The sequence below is a fragment of the Anas platyrhynchos genome, chromosome 3 (assembly GCF_047663525.1).
Source record: "Anas platyrhynchos isolate ZD024472 breed Pekin duck chromosome 3, IASCAAS_PekinDuck_T2T, whole genome shotgun sequence".
Classification (NCBI taxonomy): Eukaryota; Metazoa; Chordata; class Aves; order Anseriformes; family Anatidae; genus Anas; species Anas platyrhynchos.
In genome coordinates, this window is record NC_092589.1 from 40,627,518 (window position 1) to 40,648,083 (window position 20,566).

General features: G+C 38.5%; 1 long non-coding RNA gene across 2 annotated transcripts in view; it reads right to left on the bottom strand.

The window, feature by feature from the left end:
- Nucleotides 1-20,566, bottom strand: part of LOC140002144 (uncharacterized) — a 57,174-nt gene that overhangs the window by 33,736 nt on the left and 2,872 nt on the right. For both annotated transcript variants that reach the window (XR_011808220.1, XR_011808219.1), the window contains exon 2: nucleotides 12,056-12,235. This is a non-coding gene — a long non-coding RNA (uncharacterized lncRNA). The remainder of the gene's footprint in view (nucleotides 1-12,055; nucleotides 12,236-20,566) is intronic.

The following is a 20,566-nucleotide window of genomic DNA, read 5'->3' on the forward strand; positions in this document are numbered from 1 at the left end:
AGGAACCTCCCTGAAACTCATCTTGCATGGACATTGGATCTTTAGCTCCATCCATTTTGCTCGTTAAACCCGATACTCTTCTGCCATACTAGTTCCTAACATAGACCACTTTGCCTAGGGGTTATTGAAATTATGGATTTTTCATTCAATGATCAAATCAAGAAATGTCTTAAAATATTTTTTTATTTGGATCAAACCAACATGAAAAATGTATTTCTAATCCCCCAGTATAAAAATAATAGATGATGGAGATAGAATAGAGGAGGAAATGTCAATTGAAAATAGTTATGCATCCAATTTCTCCTCTTTTGATGAATTACCATTTGCTTTAAAATGTTACTATTCTTAGTACTCTACTATTTTCATTTGATTCTGCTTTATTTTCACTATTATTTCAGTGATATTTTCTTTACACACAAAAGGATATTTTGAAAAAAAGCAAAAGCTATAGAAAGAAGCAGGCTTTGGAAGGATCACAGGACAGAGATTTCAAAACAACTAGACTGGCCCAGCTGTGCTCTGTAACATCACCTACCTTTGTTTTATTTTAAAACTGCAGGGAAAAAGAGATCAAAATCTGCAGGTGCTTATGCAATCGAAAGACATGCAGAACTGGCTGTGATCCTGAGGCTAAGCGTGCCATCTAGCGTTGGATATTGTTTGTCGAAAGGGAAGGATTAATTAATCTCCTCAACGTTTACAATATTTGTAATATATCCTTCATCACTTACTGGACAGGCTACTGCTACCACACATGTATTTAGTGCAAAGCTAACCACTAGCAATAATTTTGGACCTCCACCATATTTAAGCAGTATGTGTGAAGTTTGTGAACGACCTGTGTTTGAAAGCTGCTGATCAACATCCAGTAACAAGCACATGCAAAGAATAATGAGCCTTCTGTACTAAGACACGGTACATTTCAGTGAATACAGTTGCCCAAATTTACAGGATCTTGGATACCTGATCCTGTAGACCTTGCATTGATCGCTTAGTTTAGGAAATTGCTGGAACCGTTGTTGCTGTGCAACAAATTGTAACACCATAGTTTTCCTGAAACTCTGGAAAGAAGGACTATATAACCCAATTACCACCTTCACACAATAGTGAAAAGGGTGATGAAAGTTGAATAGGTGCAGACTGCTATTTTTTGTTCTTTTGATTCTTGTCAGCTACTCCATAATCACTGATGAGACAGCAGGAGCGGCAGAGATGCTGACAGCCAAACCCATTGCGCCCCTTTCATTCTGGAAGTTCTCTTAGCACAAATATTCTCTTATTGCTGAAGACCAAAAACTTCTAACGCTTGTTACCATAAAGTCCCCCTAAACAATTGCTGGAACCTCTCATGGCACAGTAAGGTCAAGTGTGAATGCAGCTTATCACCCCTCAAATTTAACGCATTCCCATAAATATGAAAGAGGGATAAGGTGTCATTTGTCAGTTGGGGTTGTCAATTGTCAATTGGGGAAAGAGGGGTAAGGTGTCAATTTTTCATTGTCATTTGGGATAAGGTGTCGTTGTTTCTTTAGTTGTTCCATTTTGGGCACCTCAAATAAAGATGCCAGAAATCGTGCCTGAGCAGGGCTGGAGGCAAGAAGTTGAGTGGCAGTCAGAGAGATGTTAAAAAGACTGCCTGTAAAAATCTGTGGAAACAATTATTTAAGCACCTTTCATTTTCTTGATGTATTGATAAAATGAAGGCTGGTGTGAACGCAGACCCCACACTGGAAAATAGAATAAGGAGAGAAAAAGGAGAGGAATTTGAGACATTTAGTCACATTTCCCTGTTAGTTTAGTGTGATAAAACAGCACTATTATTATCTGCAAAGTGATTTCACGTTACATCTTATCCTCTGTAAGTCAGGCTGCTGCCAAAAAAAGTCATTCAGATTGCTCTCCTGTGGTGCTGTGCTCTCACCACTTTCCTCATGTCAGATCTAGTGATCCTGCAACATCAGATTTTGCCAGGTCAGTGAGTTGATCCAATGAAAAACTAACTGGGGGGAAAAAAAGTTTTTGATCAGATAGCCACCAAACCCAACATCCTGCAGCCCTGCTGTATCACTGTATCAGGTGCTGGGGCAGGACGAGCAGCTCATCATTCAAGGAAAATCACCCCTTTTAGCAGCAGCCCACATTCAACTGGTTTAAGAACAAATGAAACTACACCAAAGAACATGGTACTACACGCAGAACAAAGTATTCACAAATGGATGTGAAGTATGTCCCTTCAAGAAGCAAAAACTACCAACACAGGGGAGTAATTTTGTTTTTTTTGGGGGGGCACATAAATATTGAAATTAGAACTATTTGTAATACAGAGAAAGTGATAATTGTGGATATTTAAGCTGCATCCTTTGAAGGAAAAAAAATGCTTCTTAATCAAATTAAAAAGATAAAATGTTTTTCTTTTCAACACACGTTTTTTTTTTTTTCCATTTCATTAAGATTTTCTTGGTCATAAAAATATGACCAAGAATATAAATATAAAGAATATATATTTAGAATATAAATATAAAAATATGACCAAGAATATGACAGAATATTAAAAAGAAGAGAAATAAAATTTCTTCAGTGTGGAACATCAGTCTTGTTATTTTCAGTACAGCGTTGTTTTTAATCACCCAAGCCTCTGAAGCTGAAAGCAATTGGAAACATTGGGAGGTACTGAATTTGCAGTGATCTTCTCTGGATTTAAAGAAAACATATCTTTGTGGGTAGGAGAGCACCCACCCTAGCAGCAGTGCTCAGCCCGACTGTCCTTCAGGAACATGCAGAGCACCCAACTCAGTCCCTGACGTGGTCAGAAGCTTCTGTGCATGCTCTTCCCAGCAGCGATCCAGTTCAGCTACTTGCAGTGAGCCTGAATGGCAAGGTCAAGCAGGCAATGCACAGCAATTTGTCATGTCCCTCACAGCAAATACTTCTGGAGCGTGTTAGAGCAGGACAAGCGTAGGAAGCACTATTTCAGACTTTGATGTAAAGATACAGGAGAACCATCATATCCTTTCTCAAATTCATTACCAGTGATCACAGTAGTAATTCAAAGACCAAACTGAGGACTCATTTGCACTGAATATTAATACAGGTGTAATAGATAAAAACTGGCAGGAGTAGTTTTCAGAACAATGCACCTGCCAGCAACAATCTTTGAAACAAATCCAAGTCTACTTGAGCAGCTTCTTTCCCTTTCTTGAAAAAGTGACTTGCTATGTTCAGCTACATCTTTTCAAAAGAAAACATTTGGACTCTTTTATTTTATAGACTTTGATCTAATGTCAGAATGGTAGTGATTTCAGTGGAGGTAAGCTCTTAAATAAGACTCGGGCATTTAACCATCTTTCAAGATAAGGCTTTAGTGAAGGAACTTACTTGACAGTTTGAAGATGAAAACCTCCTTTCATGCCAAAAATAGAAAGAATGCACCATTTTGGAACTGCCTTGCCTACTTGCCTTACTATTAGGTTGCAGAAATTGCCTTGACTTTTACAAAGAAGCTATTTCCCATGTCATTTGGCTCCTCATCTCCATTAAAAGGTGCTTAAAATATAGCAGGGGACTTCAGTTCTGATGTCCGCTGGACAGAAAACAGACCAGTGAACAGTTCACTAAATACCAACAGTCACCATCAGTTCATAACCAGAGCCTGCACAGATGTAGCTCCATTGAAATAAATGGAGTTCTGCAAGCAGAACACTTGACCTAAGGACTGATTCTGAAGCAGTCTGATATCAGTCCTCTGAGACATTCAATCTACCTACAAAAAATTGCTCTTAACTTGAAGAAAATTATGGAACCCAACTTGCTTAACATTTTAATTTTCATTTAAAAACATGTTCAAAACCTGCACATTAAAACATGCAATTTTGATAGTAAAATACTGAGAATTAAATTGCCCTTTTTCTACATGAATCCTTTAAGACTATCCTGTTACAAACTCAGGATACCTTTTCCCATCAATATCCTGAAGCACCCTTTCCCTCACTTGTTATACTTTGGTAAAAGAATACTTCATGCCCTCTCCATTACTTTCATGCTTAATGGCATTGCAATGAAAGAAATGACACCTTACAGAATTAGGACCCAGACTAGCGTCCCTTGGAGGCTGAATTTCAGATCATTATTTCTGCTGACACCGTGCAGCTGTTGCAGAGATTTTTTTTTCTAGGAGCAACTTCGATTTTTTTTTCATCTTATTTTTTTTTTTTTTGCCACAGAAGTCTTTAGCGGGAAGAGGAAGGCACGGCTTGTTGGATCAGTGATGTAACAGCAGCTGACAGGTGGGTTTCAGGGAACTCTCTGGGGCCATGGCCTCTTTAGTGGTTTTACCACTCTAAACTCAATTACAGCGGAGTTTCACGCTCCACAGCAAACTCCAGTCCTTTTTTGATAAAAACTCTACAAAGTAAATAAGTCATGATGATGATATGGGTCTACCATTTAATATTCATTGAAGTACATATGTTTGAAAATTGGAAGCAGAGTTTAATCCATTTTCATATTTATATCAACATGAAGCTTTAAAAAGGATATCTTTCCTTTTCTCTGAGAATCCTGACAATTTCTGGTCTGACAAGATAAATAAAGATGTACAAAATTCACTTTGAATATAAGGAGAAGACCCACAGAGATTTAAAATGCAAACCTTGAAGTATATATCTTGAACCTATTCACTTTCAAGAGAGAACACGTCTCCCTTCTGTTTGATTTTCTGTTTGATAGAAATGACATAAAATACTTTAAAGGATCCAGGATTCTTGATGCTGTGTGCGTAATTTGATCACAATCTCCTTATATCTTACTGCAAAGTGCACTGATGGTGTAGCATAGCAGGTTAATAGATTTTATAAAAGGACTTTAAAATTTATGACCAATTTCTACTCTCATTTAGACATATGAGCTAGCACTAACTTTTCTGTCTTTGATACACTTGAAGTTAAAGCACTCATCAGAATTCAGTTGTGTACAGCTATGACAGTTAAATCAAAACACACAAAATGAGTAGTCTATATGAGAACTACAAATAAAACTGACAAAATAAACAAAGCATCAGTCTCTGCTTCAGAATCCCTAATTTAGAAAAAAAACACCTCATATAGCATTAAGTTTAATCATTATAATATCAATCCATTTTTCCTGCCCATGTTCATGTATTTTCAAAAATCATCAAAAAATAAAAATTGAAAAGAAGGTGTAGAAAAGTTTGCTTTGTCTTCACGTTTTATTTCAGAACTCTAAAAGATAAATGAACCTGGAGAAAAAAGAGTTAACATAATGATGTCGTCTTTTATTTGACTGAATGTTTAAGCATGGTGCTACGGCTGATGGCACCTTGTTTAATAATGCAGTACATCACTTCCTAAGGGGACAGGGCTTGATTTGAAAACTGAATATGGTGCACTCTAAATTCTCTTCCCTGAGGAAGGCTGACTAACTGATAAGTGCCATGAGCTAGCGCAGGGACTGATTCTGTCAAATCAAGCTCAAATGGAAGGCACAATGTAGACTCTTCTCAAGTCTTAGTGAAGTAATTTGAGCAGACGTTTGTGACATTAGACAGTGCATCAACTATGGAATGCTGTAAAAGTTCACTGTCTTACTACAAGGTGGTCTTTAGATGACAGGATAAAGAAATCAGTGCAAATTTGTTAATGTAACAACTTGGAAAAGCATGCTAAAAATGTCACTCTATTGGGATATGTGATAAAATGTATAGGGAAGTGACTGCCAATTGGGTTTCCTTGAGTCCTTTATTAGAACTCATGTAAAAGGCAGAAAAATAGAGAAACGCAATAAACACACAATATATATTAGTTGCTATCAATCACTTAGATTTTTGGTTTTCCTGAACTAGAAAAAAATTCCAATAGACAGCTTAAATCTTTGAACATCTTGTCTAAACGAGGACTGAAGAATAAAAATCTTTCAAGTCAGGAAGAAACTCAGACAGGTTGAGAAGGGGATAAAATCTGTTAATCAGACATAAATAACGTGACAGCATGAAAGGACTGACTTTCAACAAACCTGCAAGAAACTGGAAATGAATGGAAATAACTCAATAAATAGAAGAGAAAATGGGAGAAAACAGGAATTTATCCCTGGCCAGTCATTCTTGCCTGATCTCATGTTTTTCTTCATTTAAGTAATTGGTTTCTGATAGTATGAAATGAGGAAAAATTCTGCCTGGCTTCCAGTAAAAAATTTGACAAATTGCTACCTGGGAAAGTTAAAGATGAAATTAGTGAAGAATAACATGGTAGATTAGGAACTGATCAAAGAGGATATAATAGCAAACAATGTTGAAAATTAGCATTTCTACTTAGAGCAAGTATGCGTCTTAGAGCAGTGTGTGTCTTCCAGGATATTTTTGAAAACAAACTTTATTAGAAGTTCTGTGACCTTAACAGAGAAGTAAAAGGGTACTGCTGAGATGGGTAGGTAATGCCCAGCTAAAAGAGGGAAAACTGGGAAGAAATGGTATATCACCAAATGCAAGACTGTGCATCTGGACACTCATAATATATATATACATATATATATATATACATATATATATATATTTGTTTTTTTGTGAGCTTGAAATTCATCATCTTGGTAAAGACTGGTGTAACAAGTGATCAGAGGAGGAGTGGCAATGTCAATCCGATGCCAGTGTGAGAAAGGCATCTGATACCAAGCTGGTACCAGATGAGGTTTTTCTGTCAGAGCACTATTAATATAATGGTGCAACACAGCTGGTGATACCCTACCTGGAATTCAGACCCATATTCCAAAGGCTCCATTTCAATAGTTTTAGGTATATTTTATTAAATAACAACTCTTCACGTCTGTTTTGCAAAGCTACCAGCTCCTTGGAGGTGTCACAGAGAAACGAGTGATCCTTTGCATTTGATCCTTTCCACTCTGCAGGATCAGACTCTTAAAGTGACTTTTCCTTGAACCAGACGGATGTCCTGTCCTCAGTGCTATTTAGACAGGACAAATTGTGATTGCTTCAGGAATGGAAATACTGTAATACTAACAAGCTTTATTTTAGCCCCACCACAAAGAAAATATTTTGTAGAGGAATGATGAAGTGTATATGCTTACTTGCTTTTTCTTTCTTTCTTTTCTTTCTTTCTTTTTCTTTCTTTCTTTCTTTCTTTTTCTTTCTTTCTTTCTTTCTTTCTTTCTTTCTTTCTTTCTTTCTTTCTTTCTTTCTTTCTTTCTTTCTTTCTTTCTTTCTTTCTTTCTTTCTTTCTTTCTTTCTTTCTTTCTTTCTTTCCTTTCCTTCCTCCCTCCCTCCCTCCCTGTCTTTCTTTCTTTCTTTCTTTCTTTCTTTCTTTCTTTCTTTCTTTCTTTCTTTCTTTCTTTCTTTCTTTCTTTCTTTCTTTCTTTCTTTCTTTCTTTCTTTCTTTCTTTCAACTGGGGCTGTATGGAGCTCTATAACACCACTTTCATGAGCAGCGTGCTCAAAGGAACAATTTAGGCCAGTATCTGCGAAATGTCTTCAGCCCAAAGTACAGGTAATACACAAGTAAATACATTAATAATCTTGTATTAATGGACCGCAGAGAGAATTTTCAAGGGCATTCAGCATTTGTAGAACTTGACAACCAGTGATATTAATGGCATTAAATTAAGAATCTGGAAAAGGGAACATCAGCCACCTTATGCTGCAAAGATGGAGTAAAGATGCAAATGTACATGTACTTCCAGTGCAGGTGATACTGAGAAGTTTTGCAACAAACTCATACTCAAGTTTTAATTCTTGGAATTCTGCTTCTTTGCAGTGCACAAATGTGTGTTGTTCACCACCCTAGTGATCCTAACCCTTTTTAATCCAGGCTGATCACCCACAGTACAGGCTGGGGGTGATCTGCTGGAGAGCAGCTCTGCAGAGAGGGACCTGGGAGTCCTGGCAGACAAGCAGGCTGACCATGAGCCAGCACTGTGCCCTTGTGGACAAGAATGCCAACGGTATCCTAGGGTGCATTTGGAAAAGCGTTGCCAGCAGGTCAAGGGAGATGATCCTGCCCCTCTAGTCAACCCTGGTGAGGCCACACCTGAAGTGTTGTGTCCAGTTCTGGGCTCCCCATTAAAAGAGGGACATGGAGCTACTGGACTGAGTCAAGAGGAGGGCTACAATGATAAGACTGGAGCACCCGTCGTACAAGGACATGCTGAGAGAGCTGGGCCTGTTTAGCCTGGAAAAGAGAAGACTGAGGGGAGACCTCATTAATGTATATAAATATCTGAGAGGAGGGTGTTAAGAGGATGGAGCTGGTCTCTTTTCAGTTGCGTCTAGTGACAGGATGAGAGGCATCGGGCACAAACTGAAGCACGGGAGGTTCTGGCTCAATAAGGGAGGGCACTTCTGTACTGAGAGGGTGACTGAGCACTGGGACAGGCTGCCCAGAGAGGCTGCGGGGTCTTCTTCTCTGGAGATGCTCAAAACCTGCTTGGGTGCCGTCCTGTGCAATGTGCTCTAGGTGATCCTGATTGCCATGGGGGTTGGACTAGATGATCTTCAGAGGTCCCTGCCAACCTTGGCCGTTTTGTGATTCTGTTTTAGAAAGCCATTTAAAAATTATATTTGCATGTGACTGGACTTTATTACAAATCATAAGGGTCATAATATTTAATATGGTATATTATGCAAAAAATCTGATAATATTCATAACAGCCCTTTCCAGCCAGTCTGAAGTGATTTTCTTTGAAATCCTGAACATCTTCCTAGACTGCCACTCATTTTGCAAAGAAAAACAGAATAGAGAAGTGACAATGGCATCATAAAACTTCTTCCTTGCACTTTCACGAGTTTGATAATGTAGTGTAGTTGCACACAGAAAGAAAATGGAAGCATCCCCAGATAATGCCAGTGGCTACCCTTGAAGCATTTTGTTTTAATATCTCTATGCCTCGGTTTTCCTATTTTTATGGTGTTGATAATATTCACACCAGTAGGCTGCTGTAAAGCTAAATTTATTATTGTTTGTAGAATGCTTTTAGAGCATCCAAGTGAATGAATGATAGATATGCAAAACAGAACCTCTAGTAGCTATTATTCTCAGACAATTTCTGTTGAATTTATATAAAAAGAATACTGATTATTCTCAGATAAATATTCTCAAACAACTTATGTTGATTTTTTTTTCCCAATAAAATGGAATAGTTGTTTTTTTTTTTTGCTGGTTGCTTATTTTTTGTTTGTTTGTTTGTTTATAACATTATAAATAAAACTGCTTTGGCCATCAGTCATTAAAAAAGTACAATGTCCTTTCTTGTTTGTTTGTTTGTTTCCTCAAATAAACAATAATAAATTGAAAATACATCAGATGCACTCAGCCTCTGCCAAGATATACAGGCACTGAACATCTATGTCATGCTGACATCTGTTGCATGAGCATGGGCTCACAGTCATCATTGCCTCTTCTTGTCAGTAAAATGTTAAAGCTTTCCAAGCACGTATTTGCTTTTGATGTGTAACTTTCAGCAAGAGAAATATGCAGAAAAAGACAGTGACCATTACCTTCCATTACTTTTTTTTTTTTTTTTAAACAAAACAAACTTCTGGTACTTGTCTAGTACTATTCAATCCTGTTGAATTCACACATTAGAAAGAGCGTTTTAGCATATTCTTCAGAGTATGAAAAGACCCTCACTTACTCATTCCAGTCATGTTCAGATCAAATAAAAAGAGGCAAGATATGCTCTGATATGCAGGACTGGAAGTCAACAGAACTCTGTGTTTAGCTCTGCCATCCATTCGCTTTGCAAATTGAAGTTCAGTCATAAAACTCTCAATTTTCATTCTAATGAACATAAATCGGCTGCTGCAGTTCCCAAAGGACAGCCTGACCTCCTCCCACACAGAGTAAGAACCAACCCCTCCCTTTGAGTGTTGGCATTTACGGCACAGTGAACCATCCAGTGCCCAGGTTCTGCTCCTCATCACTTGCACTGCACTGCCCACCCTCATCTCTCCTGAGCTCCTCTGGGCACAGCACCAGGACTGGCTGCCCTGAGGTGGACCCCCTGCCATGCTCCCGCCCAGCTCAGTGCAGCCCCACAGCTGAGCTCAGGCTCCAAAGCCCCCAGCCCCTCCTGCCACCGTCTGCCTTTACCATGAGTCCATCCCACATGCGCTGGCTGACCACTGCTCTAATTCATCAGACAGCCATCTTATAAGAGACAGAGAACTACTGGAGTGAGTCCAGAGGAGGGCTACAAATATAATTAGAGGATTGGAGCACATGTCATATGAGTACAGGCTGAGAGAGCTGGTCCTGTTCAGCCTGGAAAAGAGAAGACTGAGGGGAGACCTCATTAATGTGTACAAATATCTGAGGGGAGGGTGTTGAGAGGAGGTTCTGGTGCAATGAGGGGACACTTCTTTACTGGGAGGTGACAGAGCACTGGGACAGGCTGCCCAGAGAGGTTGTGGGGTCTCCTTCTCTGGAGATACCCAAAGCCCGCCTGGATGCCATCCTGTACAGTGTGCTCTTGGTGATCCTGCTTGGCAGGGAGGTTGGACTGGGTGATCTTCAAAGGTCCTGCCAGCCCCAGCCGTTCTGAGATTCTGTAAAGGAACAGTTGATGGTGTCTTGCCCTTTGCATCCATGCCATGATGTAACCTACAGTAAGACCAGCAGTAACAAATTCCCACCTATGGCCAGTCATACCTTCTGGGCATAAGCCTGAGCTACTGCACACCTCCATTTAATAGAGTCAAGATAAAAAGACTTCTAGAGCCCCTATGGATATGTGCAAAATACACACTTGTTCCCTGCACTGAGTAAAATGCCCCAAACTGAATGATTGACAAATTGTATGAATATTTGCTATACTTTCTCTCAACTGACCCATCTAAACCAGTAATTTTAATGTGTCTAGTTCTGTACACTCCCAGAACAGTTATTGTTTGAGATTTATATGTAAGCTTTTCATTCTTTCTAGGCCAATCTGCAATATAAACTAATACAGACACACAGAAAACACATGAACTTCATTTAAGGTCTTACCTGGATCAGGCCCTCTCACTGCTACTTTAACATACAAGACCAATGGAAATGCCCAGAATGAATATACGAGCTCAGAAAATTTGTTGCTCGAGAACATAAGGACTTGTGACACACCCAGAAATCTCTGTTTAGAAACATCTGTATAGCTTACATCTATGCATAAATGTAATAATTAATGAAAACTGAGTGAACAGGATTATTATTTTTTAATTGGTATACCATGATCACCCTACCTGCTGGAACTCTTCACACACACAGAGTAAGAGATCCAGCACTATAAAGTAGCAAATCAACTGGGCAGCAGTAATTACAATGTGATCCAGGATTATCCTTTCTGTTCAGGCGCTTAGAGTAAGCCATAACCAGGCTGGGTAGAATAATCTGCACATGTGAACACACATGTGAGTAAACATGCCTGCAGATTGCTCTGGTCCCCTTTCTGAAAGTCTGGTTTCTGACACTGGCAGCAGAAGTACAGACTCTCTCTGCTTGGAATGGAAAAGGAGACATGAAGAGTTCTTAACTGCAGGAAGTTTAGGGGGAAACCAATAATGTAGCAGAAGGAAACTAAGAGAAAAACAGGTTTCTCATTCTCCAGTGATTCTCCACATTTATACAGTGCAGATAGGCTGTGAAGGCTGTGAAACCTTATGATCTAACCCTAGGCACTATTGACTTGGCACCATACTGCTTAGTTTTCCCTCAGATCAAATAAAATGCCTAAAAATAGCAACACTTGCCAAAACATTTGTGTTTTTAGCTTTGCTCAGTTGTCTTAACATTCATACCTCTTTTCTTTCTCTGTTCTACTTTGTGATTAGATTACACTTCTCTTAGTTGTGGGACCTAGGATTATGACTGAGCTGGAACTGGAGGGAATACAGCAAAGTACTCAGAAAGGGAAGGGGGAATATTTCTGACATTCCTATCAGTAAGAGCAAGTAGCAATTGACCAAACATGCTGTATGTCTATAGCCAGCTGTTACACACTGGGTGAATGGCCCTTGATCTCTCCACGCTGCCTTATTGCATTTCCCACATGGCATTACCTTTGCTGACAGATTCCACCCTCCTCGTCAATTAGGGTTGTCATCTTGTCCCTCAGGCTGCTCTCTGGGCTTCTTCAACTGATCTTTGTTTTACTTTTATTTCTGGATGCCATGTTATCGCTGTCGCCAGAATTTTGTATGTGCAGTTGAGTCTTTATATAAGCCTAAACCATAGCTCCTCTGTTAAAAAAAAAATAAAAAAATTAAAAAAACATTAGACATTGGAAACAAAATCAGACTGTATAAATTCTCTGGCTTTACTTGTGATCACGCCTCATGTTTTTAAATGTTACATCTTATTCTTTACATTTTTTACCCCTTCCCAGTTGCTCTGAATGACTTCCAACCTTGGTGCCAACCACTGCAAAAAGAATAAATCAGGTAGCAACTGGTTTCAGCCCAAGTCTACAGTGATTCTTACTGGCATTGCAAAGCTTACTTGAATTCACAAGGGGCTTAAAAAGCACTGAGATGGCAGAGATTGTTGTGGCAGAAGCAACTGGAAAATGTCCTGAGATTGAAACACAGACATATTAACATCACCCTTGTGGACGCTAATGACTTGCACTTTAAAATGCCAGAGGCTCATACTGCCAGCTAAAACAAAGAAAAAACACATTTTTAGTCTCCAAAGACTTTAGATCTTTCCAAACTCTGAGGGCAAATTCAGCCATAATGTATTTTTGCAGTAGAGCTGGGCAGCTCATGCATGCCACTGGGGGAATCATTGCCTGGAGTTGCTGTAGGCAGTGTAGTCGGTATAGCTAAATAAAACAGCAGCTGAAAACCTTTGAGAGGTTAAACCAGTAATGAAGCATTCTATAATGCAATGCAATCAAACCTAAACAGTCTGAAGGCATATCTTACTGACACTCACAACCCCCATCATTCTCGCTGAAATATATTTAAGGAAGAAAAACACCAAAAAAAAAAGCATTTCTACAGGAACTTTACAATTTAAATTGACGCATAATTAAAAAAATATTTTAATATTTTGATGAAGTAACAATGTCCTACATAGACATTTCTAGATGGAGAATTCTTTTAAGAGCTTAGTAGTAATGGCAGATTGGAAACTTTTGGAAACTGTAAATGTTTAAAGAGCTCTACTCAAAGAAACAGAAAGGTAACAGGAAACAAGGGAAAATAGATGCTGAGAATAGAAAACACTAGGAAAAGACAATCAAACACATGGAATAAAAATCTAGTGATTCAGTGGAAAAATAAGTGTAGGATAGTAAAAATACAAAGGCCAAATTAATCCTCAGTGTAAATGTAATGACAAACCAAGTCCAAGAAACTTCAAGTGGACTGGGAAAAAGTGCAATTCCTTCTTTTTTAAATCTTTTTAATATGCAAGAGAAAAAAAAATCCACATTTTATTTGTTTACATTTGAAATGAAAGCCATGTGTACTTTTATCTTCACAGATTCCATGAATGGCTAAACAACTGGCAGGGTAAGATGTGTGCTATATGGACTGCATTAAACCTGAGTTACTGAGAAAGTAATTTATACCTTGCCTAACTGAAAATACATTTTCTTCTTAAGAATGAAAATACCGAACTCATGTTTTAGAGTTTCCTTAGGGAACTACTCCTACCCCTAAAATTAAACACAGCATTGCCTTCTATAAATTTTATGACAAAACAAATGAATTAAAATAGAATTGCTTTCTTTTACTTCCAAATTAGATTTCAAGTAATAGTATTTCTCAAAATAGAATGAGAATTCTCAAAAAAAAAACGTGTTGTCAAAGTCAAGTGAGAAAGTATTAGAAAAAAAGGCAAAAAAATCACAAAAAAATACAGAAGAACTTCATATGGTCTTTCCTGTATATAAAAATTCTCACAATTGAATTCAGTGTTGGTAAGTGAAAAGTATTTGCTTAATTAACTTCTGGGTCTATGCCCCACAAATGCTTAGGCACATCTCATGGCTCATGTACATCTCAGTAATGAGCTGCAGGTACAGTTAAATCTGGAGTTGTCAAGTCAGTGGTCTAAAGGTGAAACATGAAAATCTCTGTGGAGTTCCTTTTACTCTGTAAAAAAAATGTTTTCCCTCTCAATTTAGGATTTATATATATTTAAAGGAACTCTCATTCCAGTAGCACAGGCACCCGGGCCCTAGCTGAGAGCCAGGGAGTTGTGCATGGCCTGACTTGGGTCAGACAACCAGCAGTGTAGCACTAATTTCAGTACTGCTCAATGAGAATTTACACTTAAATAAGGACCAACACCTGGCTAGATCACATTTGAAATAGTGAATTTAATATTTAATTGCAATTTTATGAGCACTTTAAGACAAGATAAAATAGCTTTATTGCTAAACACGACATCTAGTTGCCATCAGCCTCTTTGCTTCCCATTTCTGCATAGGCCCACTCCTTTTCATCACCTTGTGTCGGTACAAGCATTCGTGTGGCCGTGCAGTGTAAAGTTATCTTACAACTAACCCAGACCAATACACCCACCTGGTTCGTTGAGCAACTATGTAAACACTTGTGCCAGACCAAAAGGATGCGGTGGTTGAGGACTCTGAGGCAAAATGCAGGTAGAGGGAAACATTTTTAGTATGTCCTTCCTGCCAGTTACCTCAGACTATGTTCACGCAATAGCCTCAATTTATGATACGTAGCCCATTGCCTCAAACAGAACAACCACTTCCCACTGTATGAAGCTTATTTATTCTATTTATCAAAATTCTTTCAACCTTTTATATAATTTCCCTGACTGCAGCTCTGTCCTTGCCTTTCCCCTTTCCGGGAATTTCTGAATTTCTCCACTAATACTGGAGGCTAACATTCATTAAGTGTGTGTAAGGATTTAAAGCATGCTGGGGATGGATGTGGCGCAGCCTTGTCCTAACACGCTCTCAACGCAAGGAGCCAGCAGGCCACAACCACCCCACCTCAGGGCCCTCTCCCTGCTCACAGGGAGCAGCCACCGGCAGGTCCCAAGGGGGTAACTGCGTCTCAGGACAGCCCACTTCCAGCAACCCTTTCCTCATTCCAACGTACCCAAACGTACCTATGCTGAAATAGCATGGCTGGTGTCCCTCTCTACCAGCTGACAAGACCCAAATCTTTTTGTACAAGTGAGACATTTCCACCACTTATTGCTCCATGTTTTCTTCTAATTCAGTCAGTGACTTCTTTAGGTTTTAAGTACTAAGCTGAGAACCGCCTCTGAGGAACCTTTCAGTAGATTATAATTTATTTTGCTGGCTCCTCCTAGCAAACACACTTTGTGCACGGCCAGATAACTACCCTGAATTTACTGCTGAGGAGTAGTAACCATTCCCGAATTGGTGTCACTAAGCCACATGCCCCACAGAAGTGTTCCAACACAGTTGTCACCTTTATCAACTGCGCTGGTCGTCCTGTCAGAACAATACCAAATTCATCTGACCAGGCCTAATTCCTGTGAAATCAAGCTGCTTAACACTAACTGTACTTAATACACAGCTTTTAATTCTCTGGAGATGAAGTCAGCCATCAGTTGACCCGCTACTTCCTTCAGGCTCCTTGCCTACAAAGCTGTCTTGTATTGCATTTCCCCAGTCACCCATCTCATCGCTTACAACCACGGCAGATCATTCTCCCGATTCTCTGCAACTTTTCACATTTTCATTTAAAGTCAACATCATTAGTCCAGACACGTTCATTAAAAAACTCTTGGTATGATTTGTTTCAGCCTGATTACATAAAAATGAGTAGTGCTAAAAAGCAGGCCTTGTATCCTCTTCACTGTGGGGCAAAATTTTGTTGTTGTTGTTCTTATATATGGACACGTTGAGCTTTGTTATGAATTATAACTGTGACATTATTAAATACTTTTACATCTTCTGCACTGCAGAAGAAACACACCTTTTACTAACAGAATTCCTCCTTTTTCATACACATTTTTGAGAATCGATGCTTAAACCTGATAGCTATGTTGCTAATTAGATAGTAATAAATATCTATATATATTTTTTTTCGAATGGTGACTACAGAGTACCCGCCTAATGTAAAGAGTTACACTAGGTAGTGTCCACAGAGAAGTTCTGAATAACTGACGATTACACAGCACCTAACCCTCAAAGAGGATGCAAGGCCATTTAAGGTACCATTTAAGAACTTCTTATTTTGTTTTTTCCTTGCTAACATTTATTCCACTCAAATATTAGAAATTATGTGGGAAGAAATTCTTACTGCAAAGGATGCAATATGCTCTTCCCTCTGGAAACAAACAACTTTTACTGGTACTTTCTGAAGAACAGCAATAATCAAGAAACAAAACAGATGAGGACAAAGCTCTTAGCTAAATTTTATTTTAAGGCCAATATTCAAAGTCACTGATTCAGTAAAATAATCACGAAGTATTTCATGCCTTCATTGGAACATATATTTGCCAACAATAAGCAGAGGATTTTGCAGAGTGAGCCCACATTTGTAATAATTCTTTCCACGCTGCTAAAAATACCACCTCTTTTGCATGTTTTTGATTAGCCACACAAGCCTACAGAAATACAAAAATAATTTTATGCCACAAGAAGTCAAGTATTTAAAATGGTTTATTAGACAAACTAGGGAAAAGTAAAAGGGATTTCCCCCCCCCTTTTTTTCCTCCTTTGCAGGGATCACTTGTGATGCACATTGGATATCCCAATATATTTGACTGCTATTTTATCTTGATTTATCCAGACAGTATCTGCCCTATGGGAAATACTTGAACTTTTCAGCCTTCACACATTGTAGCACTGGGAAAATATCAGCAACACAACCCATGTTGCTGAAACAGGTTATTCTCTCCAGTTGAATGATACCCACTCCAGCCAGCCTAACTGACACTTACAAAAAAAATCTGTTTGATAAAGTCTGCAACATTTTATGATAAACATTTGAATAATACAAACGCTAAGCAGTTAGGAAAATATAAGATACTCAGAATGACAAAGAGAATTCAAGCTGAATTCACACTTGGATTTCACCTTCATTAACTGAAAATTTTCCCTTGAGCTGCTATTTTGTCCCTAACACACTGTTTACACACAGGTCTGGCTAGAAAGATGTTTTACCATAGATGTGCACTTCTGGAGAAAAAAATAACTGTCTCTCTCTCTCTCTCTATATATATATATTTTTGCTGATTCAACAAAAAAGTAAATAAAAACCAATGCAAGGAGCTAGAGTAACATGAATAAAGCCATCACTTACCCCTACTTATGGTAAAAATACCTACTTATTTTTTAAACTCAGCAGCTCTGGAGTAAAGGAGAAAAAGCTTTCAAAAACAAAATACCAAACAATACCAATTTCCCCCTAATTTAATCTATCAAAAATCCACCTCTTTGCAGAGAATGTCTACCAAGTTGTCCGATTTGTAGAAATTTTCTACATAATTGACTTGAGTTATAATTTTTTCTTGTAACACAACCAGTACTTGAGCTTTGAAAGAAAAAGTAGAAAAATAAAATTGCTTCTGCCATGCCTTTACAATTGGAAACATTATCCTTCAGGTAGAGCACTGCTGTACCAACATTTAATTTGTCATTTGAGTTTACAGGTGGGTACAAATACCTAGAAAGAATGATGGAAAAATTAGCAAGAGAAGAATATCTCAAAGCAGATAAGCTGTGAAAAGAATTCAAAACTTTTTCCATCAGTGGCTGATTTGTGATCAGATTCTTGTGCTGTGCCCTTCCAGATGTTATTTACACCTCTCCTGGTATTTCGATCTGCTCAGTTTGTCGCCTCAGTCCAAGGAAAGGGAAACCAGACCAAAAGACAGTAGGTAGCTCTTACCACAATGAAAGCTAATTTGGTTACTGTTGATAAAGGTAATAATCCAGCTACCACTTTTGATACCCACACTTGAATGACCTGACTGAAACTAAATAAAGTGTTTTTTAGACAAGTGAGCTGTATAAATGTATAGCAGCATCTGTGCTGCATCTGTCTCTGGCATGTATATCACTGCGGTAGACATGCATGAGGTGTACATATACCGTATGCTTACACCAGGGGATTTAACACTCATTTTGAATGTTTGTGGGTTAGGTTTTGCAGACTCAAATTTCTGCCCAATTTCTGAAAAATAAATAAATAAATAAAAATTCAGAAGCCATTAAGATAAATCAGTGCATCTGTAAGAAAATCTCAAATATTTCTAACCAAAGCAGGAGCCTAGATTTTAGATGCTCTCACGAGATCTGTCTTACATCCAGAACTCTAAAAATTTGTCATTGTTTGGGATAGGAGGAGACTTGGCAGAAAGAATTTGTCAGTGTGCCCACTGATATAGAACAGTATAAGGATTCTTATCTAAAATTAACGCTGCAAGTTTATGAATCATACTGTATTCTATTTCCCAGTCCAGCTAGCAATCTCTGTGATCTCTGAATCATTCCACTCATTTCTCACCAAAACATGAAGCATGCATCAGAATCTGAAAATGATTTGACTTACTGGAGCTACAGGCAGCTGAAATAGTTTTACCTAGTACCCTACCTATTATTTTTACCTAAAGCCTGTCTTACCACTTTCTCCCCTCCAGCCTTCAAAATAACCAAACTCTGGGACATGATATTCTTTGCAGTACAGCATGCCCACAGTTAAATATGTAAAACAATGGCAGTGAAAGAAGAATCACAATGTGATGCACGTGCATCTGCATCTTAATTCCCACTTTGTTTTTATTTAAAAGCAATAGATTAAATGCTGAAGGACTACTAATCACATACAGATTTATGACTGTTTTGCAGTCTTCAGTAACAGTACAATATGCAAATCCCTCAACTATGATTCACTGCAGCTCTAAATATACCTTCTGACAAAAGCAGCTACCTCAACTTCTCATTTTATGCAGCTTATAGAAAAATTTCAGATGTGACCCAGTTCTGTCACAACCATTTTCAAATTGTGATCCTTTGAAAACTAACTGCACAAAAAAAGCACCTTCTTACTCATCAGATCTACTCCCCATAGATAGCCAGGATAAGATCTGCTGACTTGGTTACAAAGATAAAGGCTCTGCTACTTATTAAAGTTTCTACTAGCCTTGCAAAACTAACAGAGCTGAGGAGAGGAGGGAGCTAAATTCTTTTGCATTTGGACGTAATTATTTTACAGTGCAGCACAGCTCTAAGTCCTGAGAACCACATTGAAGATCTGGGGTATGATCAAGTAACAGCAAAAACATAAAAAGGACTTTTGCCTGCAGAAACATTTTAACTAACACGTATATATGATAAGCAGGGAATTTAGCTCCTTTGCTAGGGATTAAGTCACCACTGGGAAGGCACTGGTTTACATGAAAGCCAAGCATGCTTTATAGGCAAATCAACAGGACCCTGGAGCAGCAATTTTCCATTCAAAATTGCCTAGTATCCGTCTCTCTCCAGTTCCCAGGCTTGCCTTCTTATTTGTCATTTCAACATGAAACTTAGGTATTAGCCTACATTTTCTAAGACTTGGTGCTTTGATTTTTTCCTTGCTACCTAATTCCTGCCCCAGTACCTCTGCTTCATTTTGTCACTCTGCCAGACCCAGAACAAAGCAAAACATTCTGCTGTACTGTCAGAGCTCAGGCTTCCTTAAATCCCCAAACTGGCTTAAACTTAGCCACACTTACAGCATGGATGAGGGCAGCTTTTTTGTGTGTATGTGTGAGGGGCAGCAGTTGATACTTGAGAGACCAACAGCCACAGGCATCCCAGCAATAAAACTTAATCTTAAACATCCATGAAATAAAAGCATGAATCTTCCCACTATTTTCTCACGAGTGAGCTGTGCTTGCTTTCATCTTGTTTCTGTGTGGTGAAACAGCAATTCTTTTTCCATCCATAGTTAGCACCCATAACAGTTGTTTAGTTACTCTCATCTCAGATATTCGTCCTTCCTTTCTATCTCTTCCTTTTACCTTAAATCAACAATTCTGGTGCCACCCTTCTCTACTTCCCTTCTGAACACATTCACTCGTACCACCTCCATCTCACTTCAATAGCTTTTGAGCTTCTTCACTGTCATCCTCTTGAAATAAAGCTTGACTGGTTGTGAAAATATGTTGACTTCAATACTATTTGCAGCCAGTGATTTTCATGGAGAAGCTGCTTTGCAATATATGTTAAGTAACTCTGGCCAAATTACAAGACTTGAAAGACACTGAAATAAAAGCTGGAGGCTATGCAGGATGCTGGAAAATATTGCTAGCCCTAAGGCACTAAGCAACTTGAACTCTAAAAAGTCATAAATTTGTTTTAAAGCAATTACAGATTTTTTTTTCTCTAAATTCTTTGGACATGGTTAGGTTATGTTGTAAGTATTCTGCAAATGAAACTGAAAAATGCACTTTCACAAGATACCAGAAATATCAAGAGATTGGACAGAAAAATGTGAGGTTTTGCAGCAGCATTCCTGAGAGCACTTTGAAGTTGATCCCAATTTCTCCTCTCAGACCAAAGTGAAAACGAGGCATTAAAAGCATACAAAAACCTCAGCAAGTGTGAATTTAGACTAAGATTTTCT